Source organism: Sus scrofa, chromosome 14 (genome assembly GCF_000003025.6).
Source record: "Sus scrofa isolate TJ Tabasco breed Duroc chromosome 14, Sscrofa11.1, whole genome shotgun sequence".
Lineage (NCBI taxonomy): Eukaryota > Metazoa > Chordata > Mammalia > Artiodactyla > Suidae > Sus > Sus scrofa.
In genome coordinates this window covers 109975584-109991775 of record NC_010456.5, presented here as the reverse complement: position 1 = coordinate 109991775, position 16192 = coordinate 109975584, and the positions used below count along the sequence as shown (strand labels likewise).

General features: G+C 37.2%; 1 protein-coding gene across 3 annotated transcripts in view; it reads left to right on the top strand.

The window, feature by feature from the left end:
* The window catches only part of HPSE2 (heparanase 2 (inactive)), a 704554-nt gene that overhangs the window by 477289 nt on the left and 211073 nt on the right, over positions 1-16192 (top strand). The window lies entirely within an intron of this gene.

Below are 16192 nucleotides of genomic sequence, written 5' to 3'. Positions count from 1 at the left end.
TAAATTCAAAAACAAGTAAGATATTTTCCAGTGAAGTGTATAGCCTAAGTGAGGTTAGATAAATGCTGTACAACTATAAACAGACATAGTCCAAGAGAGAAAAACCTCTGGCCAACCTCCCAGATAGCCCTTGTGCAAGCTTAATGACTCTTCCCTTTTGTGCTAGCTTAGTCTTGATCTAAGCTAGTTAACACAGCAGACATTACTGAAGGCTTGGGAAGGTGGAAGGATTGACATTGTAGTAATATTAACAACTTGAAATTTAATTTTAGGCATTTTCCTCTTTTCAAAGAATCCCCAAGTCCTTATTTTAACTCCTATCCTTTCCTTATCCTTCTTTTTTTCTCTTATCTCTCAGTAGAAACTTCCCTTTTTTCTTGCAGAACAATTTCCTGACCTTGACTCCGACCTACAAGTGTAGCTCTAAGCTTCCCTTTGCATAGTTTTGCTGAACTTTGAAATTATTCTCTGTGTGTGCGTGTGTGTGTGTGTGTGTGTGTGTGTGTGTAGGATGGAGATGGAGAGGCAGATTTTATTTTACATGTTATAATTAAAGGATAATCACATGTGTAGAACATTTTTATAGTTTATAAGAATCAAGCAACCAATAACTATCACTTAAGTTCACATAGTTATCTTTTAAATTTTTCATTCATTTATTTTATTATTGTTGATTTATAATGTTTCTTCAGTTTCTGTTGTACAGCAGAGTGACCCAATCATACACAGTTCCCTGTGCTGTGCAGTAGAACACCATTGCCCAAATTCCAACTTACCAGTCTGCATCCACCAACCCCACACTCTCCATTCATCACACTCCCTCTCCCTTCCCGTCTGGCAACCACAAGTCTGCTCTCCATGGTCATGATCTGTCTCTGTTTTGTAAATAGGATCGTTTTTGCCATTTTAGATTCCACATATAAGTAATATCATATGGTATTTTTATTTCTCTTTCTGACTTACTTCACTTAGTATGAAAATCTCTAGTTGCATCCATGTTGCTACAAATGGCATTATTTTGTCCTTTTTATGGCTGAGTAGTTTTCCATTGTATATATGTACCACATCTTCTTAATACATTCTCCTGTCAACGGACATTTAGGTTGTTTCTATGTCTTCATTTCTTTTACACTATACCTTTTCTTTGATTAATGTATTATTATGGGACTGATAATGTCTTTTCAGTAGCATAACCCTTTATCAATCATTCATTCATTCTGCAAATATTTCTTGAATAATTGCTAAGTTCCAGGTACTATGTTAGGAACTGAGAAAGCAATAATAAACAAAAATCGATACTTAATTTTCTTTCAAAGGGTATTTAATATGGTAGAGGAGACAGCTTATCTTAAGACTAAATCTGCTTGTCTTAAGACTAAAGCAATACCAAGGAGAGACACGTGTGTTATAAATGACTATAATGGTATCATTTTTCTTTTATGTGCCAGAAAAAAATGGAGATTTATCTTTCTTAATGTCCATGTACTATACAGTGAAATATAACTTGTGACATGTATAAACATTCCCAGGAACTCAGTCAATAATAACAAAAATAGGGAGTCCCCATCATGGCTCAGCAGTTAATGAACCCTACTAGCATCCATGAGGACATGGGTTTGATCCCTCACCTTGCTCAGTGAGTTGAGGCTCCGGCATTACCCTGAGCTGTGGTGTAGGTTGCAGATGCAGCTCGGATCCTGCGTCGCTGAGGCTCTGGTGTAGCCCAGCAGCTACAGCTCCAATTCGGCCCCTAGCTTGGGAACCTCCATATGCTGCGAGTGTGGCCCTTAAAAAAGACAAATAAATAAATAACAAAAATGTCAGAACTCTAAATTATCAGTTCTGTAGTTCTTCCAGTCCTCTGATTATACATAGTCGTGATCATTGTATATGCATCATTTTGAGTTTTGCATTTTTTTCTTATTGCTTTATATAGCTCTTTCCTTATTTCTACATAGTTCTCCTATTTGTCATTCTTAATACCAATAAAATATTCCATTGCATTAATGTACCAAAGTCTGCTTAAGCATTTCCTCACTGTTGGGCATTTGGGCTGTTTCCAGTTTTTGTCCATAATATATAGCACAGCTATAAACATCTTGATACAAATAAGTTTTTTATTTCTTTTGAATTACATCCTTGGGCTGTATTCCAAAAAGTTGGGTTTCTGGGTCAAAGTATATGGTAATTTTTATGGCTCTTGTATTTGTTGCCAAATTTCTTTTCAGAATAATTTTACCAGCTTGGAAGGCAGCAATGTGTAAGTGTATCTTTTTCTCCAACATCCCATAGCAATAAGTATTCTTTTTATTAATTTACTATATTATAATTAATGGAAAAGTCTACCTCATGGTTATTTACGTTTGAAGCCTGTTAATTGTGAAAAGAAGCAAACATTTCCAAATCCTTATGTTGTCTCCTTTCCCCTTATCCCATGTTTGGTTAAAGACACAGTAACCATTTGGTATGAGGCGCAGATCAGGAGGCCATTTTGGATTCATTCCTCTCCTTCGCTCATCAGTTAGTTATTAAGTTTCGTTATTTCTGATTTCTTGGTATCACTTATACTTATCGTTTTTCTTCCTACACAATTTCTCCCTATCTAGTCTCAGACTCTTTCTCCATATAGATTTGAGTAGTTTTTTAAAATGCAGCACGTGGTGTAGTCACTCTTGCTTGAAATCCACTTTCACATGTATCTCTGGCCTCTGATAGTCTTTTCTGTTTCTTTCCTTACACAGTTAGGATACAGTTACTGTTTCATTTTCACCAACCCTTTTAAACATATTTTAATCTTCAATATTAGGCTCTATTAATGTACTTGGAGTTTATTACCGTATCTACTATAGAGTAAGGACTTCATCTATTTTTTTGGTGATGTGGCAGTATCAAGAAAAGCAAGTATTCATTGAAAGCATATTTACTGAGGCTTCTTTGGGGGTTTTTAAATCATTGTGAGATGAGTACTAAATTATCTCTAAATAAATGTTTATTTTGTGTTTGATCCTTGCTTAAGTGTTGGGTATATATTGATGAATAAATCCAAAATAATTCTCACCCTCTTGGAGCTTAGCAAGAGAGGGCCATAGTAAATGAGAAAAATAAATTATTACAAATTGTGTGTGATTCTGTGAAGGAAATGATCAGAATGCCTGGAGTTGGTGGATTCATTTGGACATGGTAATCAGATAAGACTTATGTGAGGAATAATTTATTTAAGACAGGAACAACAACAACAAAAAAAATGAAGAGCCACTTGTTCAAAGGGTGGAGAGTAGAAAGTTCCAGATAAAGGTTCTAGATCATATTTGTCAATGTCCTGAATCAGAAAGAAAGTTAAGGCACTTAAGGACTAGAAGGATGGACAGTACAGTGAGCAAAAGGAGAGTGGGAGGAGATCAGAATGAATAAACAGGCAAGGACTTGATTGTTACTGAACCATGTATATACCATGGTAAAGAGGTTGTGTGTTTTCTTCTTGAGCAATGGAAAGCTATTATAGGGTTTTTCTAAGGGCAGCAGCATATACCAGAGTCTATTCTATTTTGCATGCCAAATAGTTTTTAAGGTACAAAAGTAAGAAATCAAAGGAGCTCAGTAAGGAGGCTGTTTCAAACCATGAGGTTGCGGGTTCGGTCCCTGCCCTTGCTCAGTGGGTTAACGATCCGGCATTGCTGTGAGCTGTGGTGTATGTTGCAGATGTGGCTCGGATCCCACGTTGCTGTGGCTCTGGTGTAGGCCGGTGGCTACAGCTCCGATTCGACCCCTAGCCTGGGAACCTCCATATGTAGCGGGAGTGGCCCTAGAAATAGCAAAAAAGACAAAAAGAAAAAAAAAAAAAAGGAGGCTGTTTCACTACGAGGTGTGTTGGACTGAGTTAAAGTAATGGCAGATGAGATGGAGAGAAGTTAGGGTAGGCATGATATGTTGATGGATGGCACAACTGAGATGGAGGTGAGAGAATAGGAGGAATTAATAAAGATGACTTCTACCTTTTGAACAGTTAGCTTCTCTCTTTCAAGAGCCATCACATGCAGAAAATGGAGGTTTTCAAAAGGAAGTTACACCAACATGAACACATATTCATATGCAAAAAAATAGTATCTCTGGAGCAAGAAAAGATGACTTTAAACTACACTGGGTGTGCTTCAAGTTCCGGATAGTAATCTGATTTCTTCCTGGAACCACTATCCCAACTCCTGTTAAAAATCGATAAAGAAAAAAATCTGTAATAACAAACGAGGGATCGTCAGCAGATGAGAGACTTTTGACAGTTTCTATAAGATAGTAACAGATGAAAGCCTGTTGACAGATTAAGCAGAGTGAGGAAGTGGCAACAAAGAGACCATGGGCTCTAGGAAAAGGAGAGAATCTGCCTAGCAGATAGGCTCAGAGTCAGGAGGGAGTGGGGTGGGAAAGGGAGACCAAGACAAGGGGTTAATTTGAAAGTCTGTCTGGGGACCCAAGCTCAACCCTCCCCTTCATCATTTTAAGTCTCCTACCCTGCCATACAGAGCAAAGACAGCTCAGTGTTTTATCACCAAGCAAATGCCAAATCAATAGTTAGGATCCTTTACCAAAAAAAAACTGCAGGAATAGCCTGGGGGTGAGCTGGTATTACTAAAATAGAGTTGCTTCTGCATAATAAAATGCTGAGTAGAGCACTGTGGGATATCCTAGGCCAAAGGCTCTCTTTGCCCTCCCCCCTCCCTCTCCAAAGTCAAGTGTGTTGGTCAACAAGCTATGCCTATAAAATAGAGATCCCAGGGAAAGAAGAGACTTATCAAAAGAGTCCACATATTCAGAAGCTTAGAAAAATCTGTACCTATGACCTGGAAAAATCTACTTAGTCCCTAATTTTAAAATATGAATATATAGCCAAAATCACAAGACATAAGAAGGAAACCAGTATCATGAAAGAGAAAAACCAAGGCAAATAAATTTTAAAAACTGACCCAATAAGAATTATACTTAAAGATTGGAACTTGAAAAATAAAAACCTGCAATTAGTATTCTTGTAAAAATATAGCACTATATTACAGTTATACAGTAAAAACACATTTCTGTGAGAAAAAACATAATAAGAACAAAAAGATATATTTGAAACTAAATATATAATTGCTGAAATTAAGCATAATAAACATTATAAAGTTATTTCTTAGATACAACACAAAAAGCATAAGTGATAGGAGTTCCCGTCGTGGCGCAGTGGTTAACGAATCTGACTAGGAACCATGAGGTTGTGGGTTCGGTCCCTGCCCTTGCTCAGTGGGTTAACGATCCGGCGTTGCCGTGAGCTGTGGTGTAGGTTGCAGACGCGGCTCAGATCCCGCGTTGCTGTGGCTCTGGCGTAGGCTGGTGGCTACAGCTCCGATTCAACCCCTAGCCTGGGAACCTCCATATGCCGCGGGAGGGGCCCAAGAAATAGCAACAACAACAACAACAAAAGACAAAAAGACAAAAGACAAAAAAAAAAAAAAAAAAAAGCATAAGTGATAAAACATTGATTAATTGGACCTCATCCAAAATAAGAACTTTTGTGCATCAAATGATACCATCAAAAATGTGAACAGACACACACAATGGGAGAATATTTTTGCAAGTCATACAACTTATAAGGAATTTATGTCTAGAATGTATATAAATTCTCACAGCTCAACAATAATATGACAGCCTGGTTTAAAATGAGCAAAGGGGATTCTAATAGACATTTCTCCAAAGAAGATATACAAATGGCCAATAAGTACATGAATAGATGTTCAACATCATTAGTCATTAGGAATATACAAATCAAAACCACAGTGAGCTACCACTTCATATCCACTAGATGATAAAATCAAAAAGACATGGAAAAACAAATATTGGAGAAACTGTGCAAAAAATTGGAACCCTCATACACTGCTGGTGGGAATGTAATATGGCACAACTACTTTGGAAAATCTGGCAATTACTCAAAACTTTAAACATAGAGTTACCATATCCACTTCTAGGTATATACCTAAGAGAAATGAAAACATATGTCCATATAAAGACTGATACATGATTATATATAGTGCTATATAATTCATAATAGCCAAAAAGTAGAAACAATCCAAATGTCCATCAACTGACAAATGGATAGATAAAATTCAGTATATCATTACAATGAAATATCATTTGAAAAGAAAAAGGAATGAAGTAGCAACAGATGTTGTCATGGATGAACCTTGAAAACATTGTATTAACTGAAAGAAGTTAGTCACAAAAGGCCACACATTTTATGATTTCCTTTATGTGAAATGTCCAGAATAGGCAAATCTATAGAGACAAAAAGAAGATTGAGCTACCTAAACTGGTGGAGATTGCAGGGAAATGGAGATTGACTGCTCATGGGTATGGGTTTTCTTTTTGAAATTAAATATTCTAGAATTAGAGTATTTGATGGCTGCACAAATTTGTAAATATAATTTTAAAACTATTGAATTTTACACTAAAATGAGTGGATTATATGGTATTAAATTTTATATCTCCAAAAAAAGGTAAAAGAAAGAGTCCAACAGAATTGGAATGAGTTCCTGCTGTGGTGCAATGGGATTGGCAGCATCTCTGGAGTGCAGGAATGCAGGTTCAATCCCTGGCCTGGCACAGTGAGTTAAGGATCCAGTGTTGCTGGATCGTAGGTCACAACTGTGGCTCAGATCTGATTCCTGGCCCAGGAACTCCATTTACCATGGGGCAACCAAAAAAAGAAAAAAAAAAAGAAAATATAAAATCAAAGAAATCTCCCATACACAGAGATTTAGCCAAAGACAAACAATTTGTAATGAAATCTTACTGGTATAAAAGATCAATTCAGGATCCTCAAAAACTATCTCATAGGAGATCAAGAAACAAGGAAGAAAATTGTCATTATGAAGAGAATGCAAACCTTATCAACCTTTGCAATGTAAAAGTAAGGGGGCAGTTGACAGAAAATAGGTGTTAGAAATGGAGAAAGAAAAATGATCTACAAAGGCCGATATCTTTATGTAATATTACGAAATTATAAAATATTGTCTAAACCATTGAAATAATAAATCGAGATGTGGAGAAGAGGAGGCCCAGTAAACCATATACATGGAGTTCACTCTTGGTTAGAGTGACTGTTGGCAGCATTTCCTTAAATGTGCTCTGGAAAACATCAGTTCTGCAGAATATTAAGATTACGTCGGATGTGGGGGGTGGGGTGGGAATAAAAGGTTCCATGGTCAAGCAAGTTTGGGAAATACTGGGATACACAAATGTACTGAAACACTTCCCAGCATCTTTATTACATTAGTTTGTATTCTGAATCTCCAAGAAGAGGATTTAGCACTCAGAATTTTACAAATTTATTTGATCAGAGTCTTATTTTCAGAGACTATCTTGAGGAACTGGTGTTCTTCTAACATGTTTTGCCTATACTGACTTGGCATATGAGTCCAGCTTTAGGTGAGGGATGGCCACAGAGTAGACAATAAGAAGGAATTACAATTTGGAGAAATCAGAACCTGGACCACCTGAATAGCCTCATTACTGGTCTATTTGCTTCCCCATTCTTGTTCTCTACAATCTATTCACTACTCAGGGGCCAGATAGTCTTTTACAAACATAATTCATATAATGTCAGTCACTTGGAAATGACTTTTCCTTGCTCTTAGAATAAAATTTAATCTCCTTACCACATTGAATAAGACTCTACAATGAACAATCTAGCTGCTGCCCAGCTCTTCATTCTTATCTTCTCCAGATTTCCCTTTTTCTTCCTTCCCTCAGGCTTCACCAGCAGCGTGATCTATGCTAAATTTCTCTCTCTTTTTGTTTTTGGCTGAGGGGCAGGGGATCACACAACATATGCTCTTCTTTCTACCCGGAGTGTTCTCTCAGCTCGCCACATGGCTGGTTTCTCCTAATCCATCTTTTCTTGAATAGCCTAGCTAAGTGATTCTCTATCAACACATTCTGTTAGTTTTCCTTATTTCCACAATTTATTACTGCCTATTTATTGTTTATTTGATGGTTGTAGATTATAAACTCTAAGAGAGCAGGAAGTTGTTTGTTGTATTTACTAATGTATATGCAATGCTGGCAAAAAAGCCTAGTACATAGTGGGTGCTCAAAGTTGCTGAAAAATGGAAGTTATCCTAACATTCTGCAGAGTTGCTTGTGGACTATTCTAATCTGAACCTGTGTTAGAACAGAAAACTGGACAGGGCCTTTAACTCCTGTGGTGACCCAGAGAGATATGGAAAGTATCCTGATTTGGGCAAAGAGGATGAAAGCAGAAGAGAATTAGGAAGCAAATAATGATTTTTCCATCACAGCAGACTACACGATGTATGCTATATGCTTAATGGTCTACAAATCAGAAGCAGAAAAATTGCGTTTTTATATCCAGAATTTCTATCTGTATTTGTGTCTAATCACCGGAACTTCTATTAAGTACCTAATGCTAATTTATAGACCCCACATATACTCAAAGCATTGACAGCAGTGAAGGTAGTATGGGTGGGTAAGGATGGAAGGTTCACTATGTTCCAATGCACAGGATCTCACCATATCTTCTGTGGCTCCTGGGCATTTTTGACTTCATGGGTCCCTTCCTCCCTAAAGACATATTAAAACAACAGCTTTCTGTTTTTCTACTGAAGTGAGAAGTGAGCAAGATTGGGGGGAAATATCAGGATGATGAACAGCATGCACTTTGGAACTAGATGAGACTCAGATCAGATTCTAGCTAGGTCACCTTTGAGGAATTATTTAATCTCTCTAAAACCTCAGTCTTCTCATCAGTAAAATTAGGCTAATGAATTACCTATTTCTTAGGCTTGCTGGGAAGTTAAATGAGATAATGAATGCAAAGTGCTTAGCATAGGAGTTCCTGTTGTGGCTCAGCAGGTTAAGAACTCGACATAGTGTCTTTGAGGATGTGGGTTTGATCTCTGGCCTTGCTCAGTGGGTTAGGGATCTGGCATTGCCACAAGCTGCTGTGTAGATCACAGATGCATGTGGCTTGGATCTGGCTGTGGCTATGGCGTAGGCCTCAGCTGCAGCTCTGATTTGACCACTAGCCTGGGAACTTCTATATGCCATAGAAGTGGCCCTAAAAAAATCAATCAGTCAATAAATAAAGTGTTTAGTGTAGTTCCTGGCATAGTTGACACCTAAAGAAATGTCTGTCACAATTGTTAAGAACGTGTATATCTCAAAGATGAAAAGGGAAGGGTTTTTTCCTTACTGATTTTTTGCACGACTCAATGTAGCCTTCCAAGCAGTTCAGAGAACTGAATGAGGATGAGAACTGGAAAGATTAGCTACAATAACATGTCATTGTAACAGGTGATCACAGCTCCTGCCTACAAACCTCCTTAAACCACATTCTTGTTTAGAGTGAGAAGATGCACCACTGAGGACAATTTGGTACACAGAGAAATTATTACAATGTTATTCCTAATAGTTTTTCTGTTTTATTTCAACCTTGAAAGAGTTATACGACTTAACCAAACTATAAGAGAAGAGAACAATTTATTCCTCTTAGTTCTGAGTTGCTATCTCTGCCTCTGGAGAGAGGCAAGGCCTCCCCAGCTGCTGTTCAGTGCCCATTAACAAGGAAGCACTGGCTACTGCAAAGGTGTGCTCCCTAGCTGAGAATTGTGTTAATGACTACTTACTTATAAACTTGCTTTCTTTTCTTGTTATTTTTTTCCTGGAAAGGACATCTTTCCTGGTTAGAGAAACATCCTAATTCCTGACCCAAGCACCAGGTTATCAGTTATTGCCCTTATGATGAAGGATGTTTTTCTCTTCTGTTGTCAAGAGAAGTTACATGTAACTTAAAAAGGATATTGGAGAAGGAGACTGGAGTCCTGGGACATGATTTAGATTTGATACCTCTGATGTTAGGCAACGTTTTTTCCCTCACTTTCTTTTTTTCCATTAATTCCCTCATTTCCCCATTCTACTTTCCCTTAGAACCCTACTTGTTCCTTCTTGTTTGTTATCGTGTTCATCTTCACAATGCCTTTGGGAAGTATATTCTCTCCATTTGAAAAGGTTCAGGGAAGTTAAACGACTTATCCAAGATTACATGGCTAATATGTTACAGAGAAAATCTTAAATCAAGTATCTGTGTGACCTCCTGGGCCCATGCTCTTTCTACTGTGTGGTGGTATTTTCCTGAATCTTCATCTTTGAGTTAAGCCACATGGTTTAGTATACTGGAAAAAATATGTAATCTTCTCCACCTTAGTTCCACAGGGTTCGTGCTCATAGACTCAGCTTCATACCAGGCTTGAACTTTTAGAAAGTTTGCTTTTCTACGTGAAATTCGTCACAACATCTTGATGTATTTTTCTTCCTTCCCACCAGGTTCCATAGACAGGGCAAACCATATAGGTCAGTTATAACCTTCCTTGCCTGAATCCAAGTCTTTATGTTGTCCTCAGCAGTGTTTTAGACTGTCAAGACATGTCTATTGTATTCCCTTAACCAACACCTCCCAGCTCCAGCTGTAGCCTTCCAGATCTGTTTCAACATCCTCTTTCATCATCCCTCATCCCCCTGCCATTTGTCTTTATTCTAATCAATCTGACCTATTTGTCCTTTCTGTATTATTGTCTTACATCTGCCTCCATTTTATTCTAGACGTTGTCCTATAGCCCCCCTCTTCTCAAGCTTCCATTAGCAGAAAATAGGCCTCATCTTAGGGGCAAGTTCCAGGTAGTAGTGCCTGGCACCCTGTCCTGAGAAGGATTCTTAGCCAATTCTGAGATTAGTGAAAGAGTTGAGATCTATTACGAACATCTACCATGGGCTCAGAAAAAGGGAGCACATCTCAAAAATTTTCTGTGTTTGCAGGGTTAAAACAAGGGCTTTATTGGATTTGAATCTCAGCTTTGCAAACTTATTACTTGAGTGATCTTAAGCACAGTTTCTTCATCTATAAAATGAAAGTAATAACATCAACCTTATAGGATTGTACATTATATGAACTGCTTACCAAGTGCCCGTCAAACACTAAGTGGTAGCTAACTTATTTTTCCCTTTCTTTATTAAGCTCTTTCTTAAATTAAACTTCATGGATGTATGTTTAATGGCAAGAGATTCATTGGAGTCTCACCCATCTCAATTCATGTATGTTAAAAGCTCTATAAATCTATTAAATTAAGGGAATTGTAAACGAGAAGGGAAGCCTAAATAGAGAGCTGCACTAGCCATTAAAGTCAATGAACATATAGCCATGCTATTTAGCAGCCTACTGCCAATGTAATATTATATATAAAAAGAGTGGGGAGAGAAAGGGAAGGGAGAGAGGGAGGAAGCTTGAAGGGAGGGATTGAAAGAGAAATAGAAAGAGAGAAAAAAAAGCAGGGGAGAAAGAGATCAATATTTCTTTTGTTCTATAGCTTAATATATATAATGAAACTAGTATAGCTAAATATATAATTAGCCTGGAAATGTAAATAGCTTTGGACCAAATGGAAGATGCTTGGTTTGTTGTAATTAAAAATGAATAATTCCCTCACAAGTTTCTCCTCACTTTTGTGTAGAATAGCTGTCATATCTTATTCAAGTTAGTTATATAACCAAAGATTCTCTTTGTGGACAAGGAAAAGAAGGATCAGGCTGCTGTAATCTTATTGAAGTTTATAGTCACTTAGACATTCAGTTCCCCGTGAAGAATTTATCTTATTTCCTGGGAGCAAAATTCAGAAACTAGTTTTTAGGGTTGCACTCTGTGGTCCAGAAGTAGAAATCAAACCCCAAAGACCATGAATAAAGATGTGCCTTATTATAAGAGAGAGCTGTGATATGCCCTGTGAGAGAAGGTTCAACAATATTTCAGATGCGTCATATGTGCAGGTGGATAACAAAGGAAAGAAATTCTCCCAGATTTGGGGTCCCTTGGGGGAGGAAAGGAACTCTCACACAATGAAAGGGGATATTTTGTTCTTTTCCACAGCAGCAGATTTTCTCCAGCGGGAAAGGTCTGCCTGGCACTGGCCAGTATCCCTGTCCCTTCCCTCCTTTTTGCATGTCTGGATGTCAGCATGAGGGCAGATACCTCTTGTTCTCTGAAATAATCATCCAGAATTTCTGTCTTCATAATGCAGGTATGGGGACATCCAACCTTGGAAAACCAGGATCTTCCCTTCTTGTTGTTCACATCCTGGGTCATCTTTTACTTGGTCATTTGTAGACCTAAATCTAGGGATTAGAATGGAAGTGGATGGTTGAAAATCCTTGGATAATACTGGACCCTAAATAGAATTTTACTTTCCCAGTGGTATTTCACTCCTGACAGCACTAGTCTGTGTACATGTTATTCCACCTCTAATATTACTGTTGCTGAGCATTCTGCAGCTGTGTTGAAGTTATTCATTTATGTGGTTTGGGCCAGTTTCTGAGAAACAGGCAAAACTAGGGAGCAGAAAAATCCATCGATGTTAGTTTTGAACAAAGAAAATTATGATCTTTTTGGATTTATTGTTCTCCACAGTGCCAATATAGATATGAAAACAGAGTACGGAAGTTATATAGACACACAGTAGATATAGAGAGCCCTAATTTTCAGAGCAGGAGCATGGGGGTGGGGAGAATTCACCAAATTCATTGGCTATAGTATCTATTCCTTAGAATTTTGTCTAATCATTTTCCTTTATGTGTTATTTTCATCACTGTTTTTGGTTTTTCTAATTTTTAAAAAAAAATTATTCAAAGACTTCTGAAAACAGAACATTTGCTCCATTTTAGATGAGTTTTTTACACTTCTCAAAAAACAAGGGTATGTTTAGTCATCCTGGTAATATTTGGAAATGCATGTTTTTTACTAATTAGATTTTTCCTCCTCAGAACAAGCGTAGAAATGCTTCCACATGTTTGAAGTTGTTCTCATCATTTTGCTAAGAGGGAAAAAGGAAGAACGTAGCTTACGGCAATTTTCACGTGAACACATATTTAATATATTTTTCCTCAAAGTTAGCTAAAACAACTTTTGACTGCTTAAATATGCTACTAAATTTAAGATAGTAATTTCATTTGTCTAAACATATTAAATTATAATTGACATATTTTTTAAATATTATAATGAAATTAAACTGCATTTTACTATTTTGATTTCTTTTACAAAATAAGATTGTAGGTAAGGATCTGACATTAATTTTTTTTTCCCAAATAGCCACAAATCACATAGCACCACTAAAAATGTGCTTCAGTTTTTCATATACTAAAGTATTTTCCATGTAATAGATTCTTATGTATAATTTTTTAAAAAATCTCTTCTGTTCCATAGATGTCATTACTAGTTTCTAATCTCTTTACTAATTCCTTAGATCTCCTGACTAATTTCTAGGAATGTTTAATAATTTCAGGTTTATAGTATATATTTATATATAGTAGATCAAATAAATGTCCTTTCAGTTTTCTGTTTGTTTTCAGAACATTCTTGGCTTCTTTCGGATGAATGTTAGAATGAGTTTATGAACTTTCAAAGATATCTGCTGGGATTTTTTGAAATTAGAATTTCATTAAATCCATAAATTAGTTTAGGTAGAATAATTGATTTTTCCCATCCAAGATCATGGTAGGTCTCTTCCTATATTCAATTTAAAAATATTTCTCTGTAAACTATCTAATATTATATATGTGGGTCTGGATATATTTCCTATTTAATTGTAGATTTTATAGATTTTATTTGAGGATTGGGTAGCAGTGTAGGGGGAAAAACATTAGCTTTACTTTAAATCTTCCTAACTCTGGTTTTCCCATTCTTTTTATAATATAACTTTGGATAATGGAAGATTATTAAAAGACTTAATTTTAAACCTGTAGCAAAACAAACTACCCAATGCATACGAGGACCTACAGATTATGGTATCCTAAAGAATGTTTCCAACTTCTAAGACACCAAATTAGATGTGTTCTTAATTGCCTGTCCAGAGTCTTTTAGCCAGGCGGGGCATTGATGATTTTTTTTCATCTCAATTTTCTTGTCAATGTGTAGCTGTTATCATCAGTGACAATTTACTTCAAGTTCTTTGAGGCATTTTTAAGATTGGAATATATTCACCAACCTCAGCATCAAAAGTCTACTCCTGGATTGTCTGTCTTAGGCAATGGCATTACTGTAATTAAAACTTCGAGGTTTCACTTTTACACCCTTTGCTCACTTAAATTCACCCACCAGATCCTCTTGAGTCCTCCAACAGTGTTTTTTTCAATTGTGTCTGTTTTAATTACCACATTTTAAAACCTCCCATCACTCTGCAGTCGTGTCCCACCAGTTTGTCCACACTGCTACCTTTCACCTTTACCACATAGTCAGAATGATCTTCGTAAAACTCTAGTCTGATCCTGACACTCTATCATTTGCTTAAGCATAGGATAAATCCAACATGGAGGAACACGGGTGTATTTTACAGTATTGTGTTGGGTGCTAGTCATACAAAGATAAAGAAGACCTTGACCTGTACCGAGGTGTTAAGGGATAAAGGCTAGATGTGTTAGCATCACAGGATAGCAACTAGTTATCTAACCAGTCTGACTTTCTGCCATTTCCTTACCTGGCAGCTGACATCCAGATATCCTGGACTCCTGAGAAAACACTCACCTTGAAAACACTCTTTCTTGCTTTTCTCAAGCTATTCCTATGGCTGGCCTGCTCTTCATGGCAAAATCCTACCCTTCTTCCAATGCCATATTCAACATCAGGTGTGATATAAAACTTTACTCAATGCTTGCTTATCCCTCTGCTAACACCACAGAAGGTAGTGCTAGCTGCTGCCTTGACTGCTCTCCCGCAGCAGTTAGTTTGCACCAGTAGTGCAGCACAAAGAAACTCTGATAGATGCTTGTCTGTCTTCTCAGCTTTACCATGGCTGTCTTGTAGCAGAGGCTCTGAGTCAGTCACCTTTCAACACCTGCTCCAGCACATTGTCTTAGAAATAGCACTTAAATGCTCAAATCTCTGAGAGGAAGCCAACAAGCAAACAAGGTGCTCAGGACATTTTTCTTCTAAAAAATAGAGTAATGTTTTCTCAAGGCAAAAATTCAGCTTATTTTTTGCAGCTTAGAGTTGTACTATGCTTCTTGGCCTCGGTGAAAATAGCTTAGAGGCAACACAGGTTTTGGAATCAGAGAACCTGAGTTTAGTCTGTACTATCTATGAATCCAAACAAGTCATATAACCTCTATAAGACCTAGCCAAGTACACTATAAATTAGGAATACCTACATACCAGGGCTGTTTTGAGGGTTATGTGAAATTATACATACAAGAAGCTAAAAAAAGTTTTAATGAGAAAGCACTATAAATGACTGTAATTTTCATTATGGTTTTTTTATATGTAAAGAGAAGCATTTTTATATGACAAATTTTAGAAATAATTTTGGAGGAGTAAAAAAACTCAATATGTATATTCTTAATTACACTTGTATCTGAGTTTGTCTAGCTTTACAATTTTTAAAATATCCTAGGGAGGTGATGCAAAATTTCATCTCCATCCTCTTAATTTTTGGGTTATCCTACTTCTAAGATTATCATCAGGTTTCCACAGATTAGAGGGCATATGTGGCAGGGATAGTATTTTGGATCCTAATCTGTTTTTTCTCCCTGACTTTTCATTTTTCTTCCTCTCCATTTAAGCAGGTAGGCAGTTGTGTGGTTATTGACTCAAGGGTAGCACATGGCAGGATGAGAAGAGATTGCACAAGGCTTTCTGGCTTTTGAATTTTAAAGGAGAAATCCTGGGCAAGGGGCTAGAAATAATGAGGAGAGTTGAGCTACTCTTCCAAAGTCAAGAGATTTTCCTGGGCTGGGGAAAGAAGAGGAGAAAGAGAAATCCATGGGCTCCAAAGGCAGAGGGTACCTGTGCCCTGCTTCCCAAAGAGTGCTGCTAGGAAGGCTGGCATGACCCCATAAAAATGAGCTGTTTAGGGAGTCTGAAAATACTGCTTCTCTTCCCAATATGGAATTCAGTAATCTGTATAATGGGATCCATAATATCCACCTCACCAAGCAAAGCAATTTTAAGAATTATATGAAGTAAATACATGTGAGTGTCTGGTACTAAGTAGGTACTCAGTAAATGTTATATCCCCCCCAATCCCTATTTATGTTTTGGTCTTAACCAGAAAACCAATTCCATCCCTTGATCACCTCCATGCTCCATTTCCCACTTCTTGCTCCTGGACTGCTG